The sequence below is a fragment of the Tamandua tetradactyla genome, chromosome 25, assembly GCF_023851605.1.
Source record: "Tamandua tetradactyla isolate mTamTet1 chromosome 25, mTamTet1.pri, whole genome shotgun sequence".
Lineage (NCBI taxonomy): Eukaryota > Metazoa > Chordata > Mammalia > Pilosa > Myrmecophagidae > Tamandua > Tamandua tetradactyla.
This window is the reverse complement of record NC_135351.1, coordinates 9,644,194-9,657,384: the sequence shown is the minus strand read 5'-3', so window position 1 is coordinate 9,657,384 and position 13,191 is coordinate 9,644,194. Positions and strand designations below refer to the sequence as shown.

General features: G+C 42.3%; 1 protein-coding gene and 1 non-coding gene across 2 annotated transcripts in view; one reads left to right on the top strand and one right to left on the bottom strand.

The window, feature by feature from the left end:
* RREB1 (ras responsive element binding protein 1) overlaps positions 1 to 12,785 on the bottom strand; it is a 189,605-nt gene extending 176,820 nt beyond the window's left edge. The window contains exon 1 of the mRNA XM_077143516.1: positions 12,633 to 12,785. The gene's annotated coding sequence lies outside the window, so the exon portion shown is untranslated. The remainder of the gene's footprint in view (positions 1 to 12,632) is intronic.
* Positions 8,930 to 9,036, top strand: LOC143669412 (U6 spliceosomal RNA). Its single transcript, XR_013168924.1, has one exon. It is a non-coding gene; the product is annotated as a U6 spliceosomal RNA (small nuclear RNA).
* Positions 12,786 to 13,191: the final 406 nt, after the last annotated feature.

Here is a 13,191-nt window from a genome sequence, read left to right as displayed (position 1 = left end):
GGGCTAGGCAGAAGAACATGCCCTACCAGATATCATGACTTATTATAAAGCTGTAATACTTAAGTGAATGTAGAGTTGAAGCAGGCATTAACAAGCAGCAATGAGACAGGATAGGGGGCACTAAAACAAGACACAGCACGCACGGGCACTAGATATATGATACGAGTAGTAGTATGTGGAAAAGATGGACATTTCAATAAATGGTGCCTGGACAACCAAACATCTATTTAGACAAAAAAATTCAACTGGACCCCTGCCTCCCACCATTCATAAAAATCAGTTCCAGATGAATCCAAGACTTCTATGTGAAAGGCAAAACTATAAAGCATCTATAAAGAATACAGAAGAATATCTCCAGCTTCCCAGGATAGGGAAAGATTTCCTAAACAGGAAATAGAAGTCTAAATCATAGGGAAAAGAAGATAAATCTGACAATATTAAAATTAAGAACCTGCATGGATCCAAGGGTGCCAAAAAAAGAGCAAAAAGATAAGTCACAAAGTGGGAGAAGACATTTGCATATATATCACATATAAATGACAATAGACTCCTACCAGAATATATAAAGGAGTCCCAACAGAACAGTAAGAGAAAAACAAACAATCCAATAGAAAAACAGGCAACAAATTTGAATATATACTTAAGAGAAAAGGATATCCAAACAGCCAACAAACTTCACCAATAATCAGGAGAAAGCAAATTAAAACCACAATGAAATATCATTTCATATTCACCAGATCGGCAAAAATTTAAAAGTCTAACATGCTTTGGCGAAGATGTAGAGTAACAGGATGTCTCATATACGGTGGGAATTCAAACTGGAACAACCACTTTGGAAAACTGTTTGGAATTATGGCACAAAGTTAAAAACATGCATACCCTATGGTCCGACAAAACTCCTCCCAGGTACATCCTAGAGAAACAGTTGTACATATGTTCAAACCTACACAAGAATGTTCTTGACAGTCTTCTTCACAAAGTCAAAAGCTGAACTATTCGAATGTCCATCAATAGTAAAACAGATAAATGCATTGTAGTATATTCATACATGGGGACACCAAACGGTGAAAGTAGACAAACCATAGCTATAGGTTTCAATATGACTGATTGTCACAATCATATTGTTGATAAAAAGAAACAAGTAAAAAGTATTATACACAGTTCTATTTATACGATGCTCCAACACTTGCCTGAGGATATATACATAGTTTTAAACTTACTATGGCGAGAAGGACATAAGGTGGTTTATACAGCAGTACTGAGGTTGGTTTGAAGTAAAGAAAGTTCTAAGATCATGTTTTATTTCTTAATTTATTTTATTTCTTAATAAAGAGCCACATGAGAATCCTTTGTTCATTAGTCTTTAAACTGTGCATACCACATCAACTAGTTCCATCCCCCATTCCATATTATCGATAGCTTTTTCCAACATGAAAAAGTTAGAATGGGCATAGGCCAAATACCCCTACAAACTGGGAGAAGGATCAAAGGAGAAGGAAGAGTTATAACTGAAAAGGTAGGACTTAACACATGAGTATGACTGCTAAATCATTTATTGATATTGCTTTAAGTCTGCAGTGTCTTGGGACAGGTAGAAGGAAAAACCTAAAGTTGTGCAACTGTAACCCATGCCAAACTCCGAAATCTGTTCTATAGATTGCCATAATGTACTTTAAAATGTACTGCCTTTTTGTATATACATCATATTTCACAAAATATATATGATTTTGTATATAATCATATTAACACACAAAAATGATAAAAAATAAACTGTGTGTACCTATGTTACATACCCTTCTACATGTGTACAATATTTCATAATTTCCGATTATCTCTTAAGAAAGTATAATTGCATCTTCCTGAGCAAGAAGAAAAGCACACCACACTAGAACATTCAAATTAAAAAATGCAAAGATATATTTCCAAAGATAATTCATTACAGGCAAAAAAAGCTCGTTCAATTAAAACAGGCAGCCTTCAATAAGAGCAACATTATTGATTTGATTTTACTCAAACGATAATTTGATTTTACTGCCATCTTCACAAAAAGTTAAAGTTTTTGTAACTAACATGGGTGTTGGGTTCATGACACATTATAGGAATCAACACAAAAATAATCAGAAAAGAGGTCAGAAATTCAGAGCAGAGCAAATACTGATGCTTTAGTCATATTTTAAGGGTGGGATGTAAAATTTAAATACAGCATGTTCAAGAATAGTTTTTGTTTAATAATTCTTATATATCTCAGTTGTATGCTTTAAAAAATAATTAAAGGTCCTTCCTCAAACCGGAGGCTTCCATGCTGACCATAACTAAGTACAGAGCTACACAGAAAGTACAAATTATTTCCTCAAAACTCACACTCTCCGACCCCAAATAGATTTCTGCCCTGCCAGAGGTTTCTGAAAATGGTTCTGCATTTGTTTTTACTGGGAAACCTCTTAAATCTTACCCACTTGTTTAGCAGCAAGTATTGAAACAAAATGTTTGCTGGCAAAACAAACACTGGTTTTAGAACTCTTCACTCAGACGGGTAGATTAAACACTTGTTTACTGAAACAAATGTTTTATTTGGAAAACTCCTGCCAGTATGGACGCTTCCCCAAAAATGCACCAGGATATATGTGGATGGCGATGTTATACCCTTGCCAGAAGTTGGCATTTTAGGGTAACTTCTCAAAGTTTACTTCCCACAGAATAGAATCACAGTGGTGAAACCAAGCTGTTAAAAAATTAACTCCCTATTTTCACCACCACCCTCAGATCTACCCCCCAAGAAAGCTACTTTCTTTATATAATCAAACAGATTGTATAAGTCACATTGAATTAATAATGATAATACTACTGCTAATAATTTATTTTAGCACCAAACCTCTCCCCTTAGATTTATTCTGTGCTTTCTGGTTCTCATGTGTAACATGGCACGGAAAAACATTTCTATCTCATTGTAAAGTCTCTTAAATAGGATCTGCAAGCTCTTTAAAAGTACACCCCCCCCACACACAGTCTGTTTAAAAAAAAAAAAAAACTTGTACATATCCCCAAACACATACATTTTTAATTTATAAACTATATGCTATAATGATACTATAATGATAAAAGTCTACAGAAAACAAACAGGCGTTGCAAAAGGACCAGGTAACACTACAAATAGAGATTCTATTAGTCTTCTCATAGCTCAGAGAATTACCCTGAATGGGTGGGGCGGAGTGTGGGGTTTATAGAGTTAATGCATCCCTTCAGCTTCCAAAGCCTCCGGCTTATAGAACCCAAGGACATGAAGTAGCCAGGGGGTCTCAGAGACAATACGGCCTGAGTTTGGATAATGCCTACCAACCAAAAGGAATTTTATTTTTAATTCTAAAGGCAAGAGGCCCCCATTCTGTAACCTTTTCGAAGAACTCAACAACAAGCATCTGTAAAATCTTGGCCCTACCTCACACCACAGACCTCCAGATCTACATCACTTAAATCTCTGCAAAAACACAAGATGAAAAAAGCCTCTTTGCTTCGACTATAAAGTGTGCATGTTCTAGAATGCTCACTCATTCACTGCAAGGCCTACCCATGGCTTCCCCAAACATGCGGCATACTTTTTTCATTTCTTTCATGGTCTCAGGTAAGAAGACCTAAGACCAACTTAAACTACTCCTTTTCAAAGGTGCTTTCAAAGTCATTTTCACCACACTCACCCCCCCCACCCCTCCAAATCAGGCTCAAGAACATCAATCATGAGGAGAAGTGACAGGAAATAATAAAAAGATTAACAGTTCAACATCTAGAAGCTCCTCTACTGCCTGTGTCAAATAGGAGGCTGGCTGAGGACCAAAGTAACCAAAGTAAAATACATGTGAGTTGAGGGCTAAGCCGACATTTCATGAGTGAGAAGGTCCTGCTAAACCCAGGAATGCAAAGCAAAGGGTGCAGCTATTATACAATATATTTCTGTATTAACAGGCACTACAGCAATTGTCTAAGCTTAACATTGCAGTTTCACCAGAAAAAATAGGCTCATGTGGCTTGATGGAATTTAAAAGCTGAGTATTTTTCTGGTGAAATGTGAGAAATTAGCTTTAAAATAAAAGTTCAGACGAAGATATGCTCGACTCCCAGGAAATCTCAACTTGCATTTTCTATGGGTCTGAGATGCGGCAATATGAATTTACTGTCCCTGTCACTTTGTCAACCCATTAAGTTCAAGATTTTACTGCTTTGAGAAGGACATATGTATGCTAAACTGCGATGTAAAATAGTACAGTCATATCCTTACCCTTCAAATCACTAAAATGATGGTATCTTATTAAAAATAACTCCAGGAATCCCAAATTAATCCTTTAGAGAGTGCTCGCCTCAGAAATACTGTACTTCAACACCATTACAATACAAAGTATTGTATTCACTATCTGAGGAGTACTCCTAAACAGAATGCAGTGAATTGGGGAGCAGGGGGGCAGGATTGTGAATATACTGGGATCCCATACAGAATAAACTGTCTCTTTCTTTCTGAAACCCTGTATAGCCTCTACTCGGTGTGACTCTATCACTGGAAAAATCTTTCATTGGTAATTAACTCCTATGAAATCGTGGGTTTTAAAAAAGGTGAATCCAAACAAAGAAACATGTATCATGAATATTCTTGTTTAAAAGCGTTCAGAGTTCAGTTTTAGCTCTCCCACTGATAGGGTTTCAAAACTCTTTCCTCAAGGCCCTCTAAGCATGTTATATAAAAAAACTTGCTGAACTGGTTTTAACACATCTTTTCAAGACCGATAAGCAAAGGTAACTAAAGCAGTTTTGAATAAGATAAACTCAGAATGATGCTGTACATTTTCTCAATTTCAGGAGTACTTTTTCAATGGAGAGTGGTTCAATAAGCTGTAAAATTCCAAAGCCATGAGAGGTGAGTGAAGGCATTTCTCTTTTGGTAAAACATGAACCTACAACTTCTTTGGATCTGTAGTTGACATCCTGTTGGACTGACTACCTTCAAACCTGTTTTGTGGGAATTATGAATGACAGTGCAAACAGCAAGTGGCTGTGAAAATAAATTCTCTAATGTTAAGAAAAAAGTGAGTTGTTAATAGGTTGGGGTTGGCTAAGTAAAAAATTTCAATGAATAGCAATAAGGTTTCTAGAGCTTTCTTCTGAATCCTATTTAATGATTTAACTTTAAAAACGATTCCATATGAGGGTCCCACTCACTAAGAACTTTTTAGACTGTTAATCCCTATATTTTCATAAATAATAGTAGGATGTATTTCACTAGCAAAACTTGTATAACACTGGTGAATATGAGTTACCCTTCAGTGTGCGTCAAGGTAATTTTTCGACTGAGAATAGGAAAGCAAACTCTAAGAACTCAAGGTAACTGTGTAAATTAAATTCTATAAATTCACATTAGATTGATGCCTTCTTTAGTTCTATACTCACAGTGCCATGGGAACTTTAAAATCTGGGTCAAGATGCTCGTTCTGTTTTTGGCTCCTTAGAAATCTCAAGCACCAACTTGCTGTTTTCCTCTGTACTGATTAACTTTTCAATTAACTACTATGAAAGCACATACTAGGGCAAGTCTATCCTATAAGAGAAACCCTCTGTCTTCTCTTAGGAGAAATACTCTTAGGAGTACTGCAGGTGTTGGCACTTAATACCACTCTCCTTTTTAAATAGTTTTCTATATAGCCTGGGTTTCATTTTCTGACATTTTTAGAATACTCTTTTATATTCAAAATGAAGTAAAAACCCTAGATTTTATCATCTTCCAATGCTCTTTAGAGGAGAAGGGGATTCAATGAAAAAATAATAATAATAACCCATCCTTACTTTCCAGAGCTATTAGAGATTTAGAAAAACGGATAAAGTCATTGTGTGTATGTGTTTGGGGGTTGGCTGGGATGTTGGCCCCCACCCTCTGAATTTGAAACATGAGTTTCTACCTCCTAGTCCACGGGACATATGAATTCTCTCTTTATAGCTAATAAACAACGAGGGGAGAAGAGCACATGGGCTGGCATCCTGGTTTGGGACCAGATGATCAGCAGCGGGCTAATCAAAAGTTGGCTGTGAGAAAACGTACAACTGCCATTCCGTAGGACAGACATTTATTTCTCTGGCCATAAAAAAATAAAGAGGCACAAAGATAGCTGTTCCTTGAAAAAGGTGTGAAAGGTTATCACCTTTGAGAAATCCAACCCTGCCTTTCTGACTCTCCATGCTTCTCTCAACCACAGCGCCTATGATTCTAATTGCCTACAGCTCTCTTCCACTGTGTTAAAAAAAAAAATACCTTGTCTTGCCTCTCACGGATCAGCTCCCTTGAAGAGGATCGGCCAAACTTTCTGCTCCTGAGGATACTGCCAAATGCCACACCCTTGGTCTGAGTATCCAAAGGTACAGGAAGTGGTCTGCCCAGAGCCCGGGCTATTGCATCACCCTCAACACGTATTCAGTGTACAGAGCTTGAGTCACTCTGTGCCATACACAGTTCTTAAACCCAAATCTCCTTCCTTCCCACCTAGCTGGGCAGAGAACTTTTCACACCTCCATCTACTCTTCCCCACCAGACCTAAATTATGAAAGTGGCAGGTCATCGTAAATATGACTTCCAGCCCTGCCCATCCTTGACTGTCTGTCGGACACAAAGGCAGAACAAAACAAAAACACAAAAAAAAACCGATTTGAAAGTCACATGTGAAAAGTTAAGAACTTCCTCCCTCTATGATGGGGCAGGATGCCTCAGAGGGAGGTCTCGGGATATACCTCAAACTGGTTCCTCCAAATGAATCCATGTCAGAGTGACCTCTAAAGCTTATTAAAAATATGGACTTACAGCCCAGGAGATTCTGAATCAGTGCCTATGGGGCGAGGCTTTTAATCTGATGACACAGGTGAGGGTGGCACTGGGTTAAGGCACCTCTGGTACAATAGTGCTGACTTGGCCAAACTCTTCTAAATCCAGCACCAGGAAGGACTGACTAGCTTGGGTTCTTTGAGGAAGGAGGAGGATTTTGAAAACAATGCTTTGAGACAAATTCTAATCGTGGATGCTCCCTTAAACTGGTTCTTTGCCATCAAGTTCAAAATTAGGAGTTGCTACATGCCCTAAGTAGAGGACTCCTAGCTTTAGTCATGACCCACCCAGCTCCCATCATTGCTTCAAATTTCCCTTTTCAAATTCAACCCTACCACACTAGTTCCTGCTCCGATTTCTGTTGATGGTTATCACCTCTCAAATCATCTAGGCTTAAAACTGGGGTCATCTCAGACTCTTCCAATCCACTGTCTTCCACATCCAAACATTATAAAATATCATCAAATCATATTTTAGGGTAACAACTGCCTTTCATTAACGCTATCCTTGATCCCCCTTCGGTCCCCGAATAGCCACTTCAGGGTCCCTAAATTCCCTACCCATTCCAATCTAACTTACAAGATTATTCCCAAATCCAGCTTCAACCATGTCTCTGCCCTGCCCAAAACCCTTTCATAATTTCCCATTACCTACACATAAAGTCCTATCACCTTGGGCAGACATTCATGGTCCCCAAGGGGTCTGACCCTCATCTATCATCTGAATGACAGGTTTCATACCCGAGCCATTTCCTCCAGCACAGCTCACCTACCTTAAATCCCCAAACATGCCCTGCAATTTCCTGCCTCTTGACTTTTATCACTTCTGCCACTAGGAATGGCTTTCCCTCCGAAGCTATAAAAATCCTGTACATCCTTTTAAGGCCTAAGTTCAAGTCCTACCACCTCCCTCTGAGGCACTTCCTGCTGGCTGCCACCTGGCAGCTGCTTTCCTGGAACACGCCCAGTATTCTACAACATCGGAGCCTTTGCTAAGTAAGGGTGTGCCTTTCCTCCTTTCCTTTGCATTCTACCTGCTCCCCAGCTTTGTCTCCAACACATGGACCCTTGTGGTCCAGCCCACTGCTCCCATCCCTCCTGTAAGCTTCCACAGCCCCTCGTGTCTGACCTCTCACACTGAATGACAGTCAGTCGTATGGTGCCAGCCTGTTAGCACTTACCTAAAAAGAAGCGAGCCTTTCACTCCTATGCAGAAGCAATATAGATTCGTTACACAGTTTTAGTGAGTAAACAGAAACAAGAAGAAAAATAAGTTTTAAACCTCTCATAATTCTACTTCTCAACTCATTGTCACTTTTGTATATGGATTCATCATCTCTTGTAACACATATAAGCACATTTTTTTTTTAAGTTGGGTGTTTTTTGTTTAACTCCTGAACAGTTAAACTTTCTTGTATTTGTCATCTAGTTGTCCCTCCCAAGCAGCCCATATTAGACTTAAGTCTTCAAACACTGTGTGTTTGTTTAACACAGTTCTGTAACCAAAATAGATAGCTAAGATGATTAAAATATACATTCATTCAAGGGGAAGTGTAGAGTCATGCATGCCACCAGAAGGAAAGCTGGAGGTTAAAACATAGGAATGTTTAACACAGTGAATCTTGTGGTGGACAATGTCCGTGATTAACTATACAAATATAAAAAGTTCTTTCATGAACTAGAACAAATGTATAACACTATTACAAGGAGCTAATCATAGCGAGGTATACAAGGAAAAAATGTATCTCCTGCAAACTATGGACAACAGTTAACAGTAGTATTTTAATATTTTTTCATCAATAGTAACAAATGTCTACACCAATACATTGGGTCAATAATAGGGGATGGGCATAGGGGGCATGGGAGGATTTGGGTTTTCTTTTTTATTTTTATTTCTTTTCTGAGGTAATGAAAATGTTCTAAAATGGATCATGGCCTTGTACGAACAACTATGTGATGATGCTGTGAGCCAGTGATTGTATACCTCAGACGGCTTATATGGTGTGTCAATATAATCTCAGTAAAACTGCATTGAAAAGAATATATATATATATACACATTCATTCAAAAAATAATTTGAGTGCTTGCTTCAGCAGCATATATACCAAAATTGGAATGATACAGACAAAAATAACATGGCCCCTGCATAAAGATGACACGCAAATTCGTGAAGCATTCCATATTTTTGCACCTGGTACATGATTTGCACATAGACACAACACCTTAAGAAACAAAAAAACAAAAAAAACTGTTTTTCAAAGTGACTGTGCCATTTTGTATTTTCACCTGCAATATATGAGCGTTTCAGTTACTCTGTGTTCTGTCCAGGACTTAGTATTGTCAAGATTTTAACTTTACTCATTTGACGGCATCATACTATGGTTTCAGTTAGCATTTGCCCGATATCTATTGATGCTGAGCATCTTTTCATGTGCTTATTTGCTATTAGTTTATCTTCTCTGGGACGTGTCTGTTCAAATCATTTGTCCATTTTGTACTGAGTTGTTCTCATATAGAGAGCATATTGAGTTTTGAGGTTCAAGTTGTCAGATATGTGATTTGCAAATGCTTTCTCCCAGTCACTGATTTGTCTTTGTATTCTCTTGAAAGTGTCTTCTGTAGAATAAAAGTTTTTAATTCCAAAAAATAAAACAAACAAAAATAATAATAATTTGGAGGTGTCAGTGAGTAGGTGATTACAAATACATTGTCTAAAATAATCTATGTGAAAACTTGCTATACACAGATAATGCCTTGCTATATAGATGATGTCTTGAAAAGTGCAAAATTTTACTTATCTCTTGTTTTAAATGTACATAATATTGAGAACCCTACTAATCCTTTCTTAATATTCATTCCTTTATTTAATGAATTCAGAGATGAAGTTTGGGGGCAGAGAGAAGAGATGGGAGGTAAAATAAAATTCACCACTTAATTTTACTTAAATTTTCATAGCAACAGTACTGGTTTGAACCAGAATAGAAGAAAATCATGCTTCTTAACAGTGGGATAAAAGCTAAGCCCATGAATGTGTTAATTTTTTTCAAGTTGCCAGAAAATGATTGTCTAACTCTGCCATTTTCATTCAGAATGCAAGACTATTTAATTTTTGGAATTTGTCAGCTTCCAATGATAGCTGTAACTACAGTTCAAGCAAACATAATAATGGAAAATTCTTTCTTCAGTAGGTAACATAAAAATATGCAATCTACCACCCCAATGAAGACCAAGTATAATTATTATGCCCATTTTACTATAGGGACAATTCAGGGAAGGTCACCTAGTTACAAACAAACAAACAAAACCCAGTAAACTGGTTGATTAGATCATCACAAAAGTTTTCACAACAAAATAACCTCTTTCTGGACATTTGAATATGGCTCAATTAACAAAGATTCAGTTGACGTGTAAAAAAAAGATTTCTTTTGCCTCCTAGAAGTATATGCCATTTAAAGTAAAACATCTCAATTTAGGTGTGCTTGAAAACAGAAATTTATCTAGGGTGCCTTGGAAACAGAAATTTACATTAATTCCTAAGGCAGCTTTTTGGATAACTCTTAAGATTTCCTTAGAGGTTAACATACCCCTTTTTGCTTCTGAATAAAACTACAGAAACTGCACAATTCTTCTGAGCTTGCAACTTCACGGCTCTTTGGAAGCCCTATGACTAAGATCCACTGGACCAAAGAAGGCAGAAGATAAAAGGGATAAAGCCCCGGAACAGTACTCAGGAAAAGTTTAGGCTGTAAGCAATTCTAAGTTTTCCCTTTGCAGTCTCATCTTTTATTTTTATTTATTTATTTATTTTCCCTCTGCTTGTCTCACTAGCATTCAAACCCCAAACCCATCAGTTTCCCAATCAGTGCTTGGGGAGGGGTATGAGGTGCCATGTGCTCAAGAGGAAACTGGGCTGCTCTCACTTCTTCTGTTTTGAAGAGGACAGGCTTTTTTTTTTTTTTTTTTAAATAAAGGCCTTTTCATTTTCTTTCTCAGGCCTTCCCCAAATACAAAACTGTCACTGTCCCTTGCTCCTTCCAACTCTAGGATATCAACTTCAAACCTTTGAACCAACTAAATCGGCGTTTGCTAGGAACTCTGGTGAACGGATGGCTGGAAGACTCAAACCCTAGTACAAAACTTAATGTTTAACTTACTGTTCTCCGAAATGGTAAAAAGCAAAAGCAAAACTGAGCAAAAAGCCACCTCCCCATCTCTTTTCCACGTGTCGATTCAGTGATAAGAAAAGCCAATCCATCCCCTACTGCCCTGTGGGCTTCCCCACTAGGCTCACCTAGGACATCCACTTTAAGCCAAACTCTGTTACTGAGGCAACTAAGTTTTTCTTCCCAGAGGGACATAGAGAAACACATCCCTCGGGGTCCCCTGGTAACCGTCCCCCGTTATTGCCGGGGAACAACAGATGACTGTCTTTCCAAGGCTGGCGCGGCCACAGTGCGGGAGGGTGGGGGTGGGGATATGCGTGGGGGTGCGCAGCGTCCAGTTACATTCCTGACCCACTTTCGCATCCCTCCCTCCCCTTTCTCTCCCCCCTCCTCTTCTTCCACCTCCCTTGCAGGCCGCCAGGGCCCGGCGGCTCTGCCTCCGCCGCCGAGGGCGGGATGCACTCGGCGTCCGGCTCTGCTGGGGATACCATGGGGAGCCGCCCTCCTCCCGGTTCCCCGGCGCGGCCCTGTGCGGACCCCACCCAGGGCACCCGGGTGCGCAAGCACCTGTCGGCGACCTGGACCCCCAGAGGAGCCTTCCAGCTCCACCCCCACCCCCCACCCCAGCCCTTCCTCCGGCGTAGCCCCCTCCTGGGCGGGGTTGGAAAACCCTAACACTTTCCACCAACTCTGTAGCCCGGGCGGGGGCGGAGGAGCCTGAGGGCGAAGTCTGCCCGAGTGCTCGGCTTTGCAATGTTGAAAAGCGCCCGGCCGAGCGGAGAACTGGTGGGGGGGATCCTGACCCGTCCCCCCAGCCCCCGGAAACTCTGGCTGGTCCGGGCCCGCCCGCGGCGTTGTCTGCCTGGGGCGCCGCGCCGGCGGTGGGAGAGGGGCGGCCGGGGCCTCCCGGGAGAGAGCAGGTAGCGGAGAGCGGCGGGGTGACGGTCAGAGTCTCAGAGTCGGGAAGGGGGAGGGAAGTTGCCGTTGCAGCTGCAACTTCTGAGCGTGCCCTGCAACTCAGCAACTTCCCTGCGCCGCCGCACCCCTCCCCCGCGCCACCCTCGGGCCCTGGGGCTGCGGGGGCTGGGGAGTGGTGGAGGTGACGCGGCCGGGTGGGTAGGGGGCTGAGGCTTGCAGCAGGGGCAACAGCTGCGGGGGTGGGAAGGATACGGCGTGGGGGAAGAGGGGGGCGCGCCCGCGCGCTCCCAGGTTTTTCGAGACGACGCGGGTCCTGCCAGGGTCAAGAGCCGCTCGCGGCCACCGCAGCCCGGCGGGACCCCGACTGCAGCTCGGACTTGGCTCAGGGAGGGGGCGGGGAGGAAGGCGGCGGCGCCATGGAAACTGCTCTGTGGATAAATACGGTGAGGCCCGCGCGCGAGGTACTGTCCCGGCTGCCAGCATCTCCTGGGCGGATGCGGCGGCCTTGGGAAGCGCGGCCGAGCTCGCCCAAGTTTTTCTTCCCGAGCCTTTGGAGGCTGCTCCCTCCTATTCTGCATGTCCGGGGGAGGGCTCTGTCCGGCCTCCCCTCGCGCCCCCCAAGTCGCAGCTGTCTCGGGTGGGCACCTCCGCCCGCCGCGCTTTCTTCCGGGCTGGGAAGGCGGGCGGTTGTGTAAGACCTACCCCGGTGGAGGGCGGCGACGGCTGCGAAGTGCGGGGCAAAAGCGAGTGTAAAGGTGACCCCAGGCCTCACTGGGGCCATCGGGCTGTTTGTTCCGCGCCCGATGGACGACGCGAGGCCCAGGACGTTCCGGCCAGCCCGGAGGGCCTGGAAGAAAGACCGAGATAGGCGTCCGGGAAGATGGATTCGTCCAGTGCAGACGCTCAGAAACGCCATAGGGGCCAAGCCCCAGCTGTGCGGGTGGCCCCCGTGGGAGGCGGAGAATCTGGGCCTGTGCGCAGGCACCCAGTGTCCCCAAAGTCATGCCCACATTGTACCCAATCTCTTCCCCGGCGAGTGCCCCGGGAATCGCGGGACAAGGTGGAGGAAGGATGTAAACGGGTAGATGTGTACCAGGCCCCTAGAGCCCCCGCTGTCAACCTCTCCCAGCCCTTCAACCTTTCCCCCCAACACTCAAAACTTCATCTGTCGCACTTTGAAGTTACTGATGCTTTACACCCAGGTCTGCTGCCTGGAGAATGCTGGAGATTTGAACGGTGTGGTGTGAAGTTGAGTCACTTC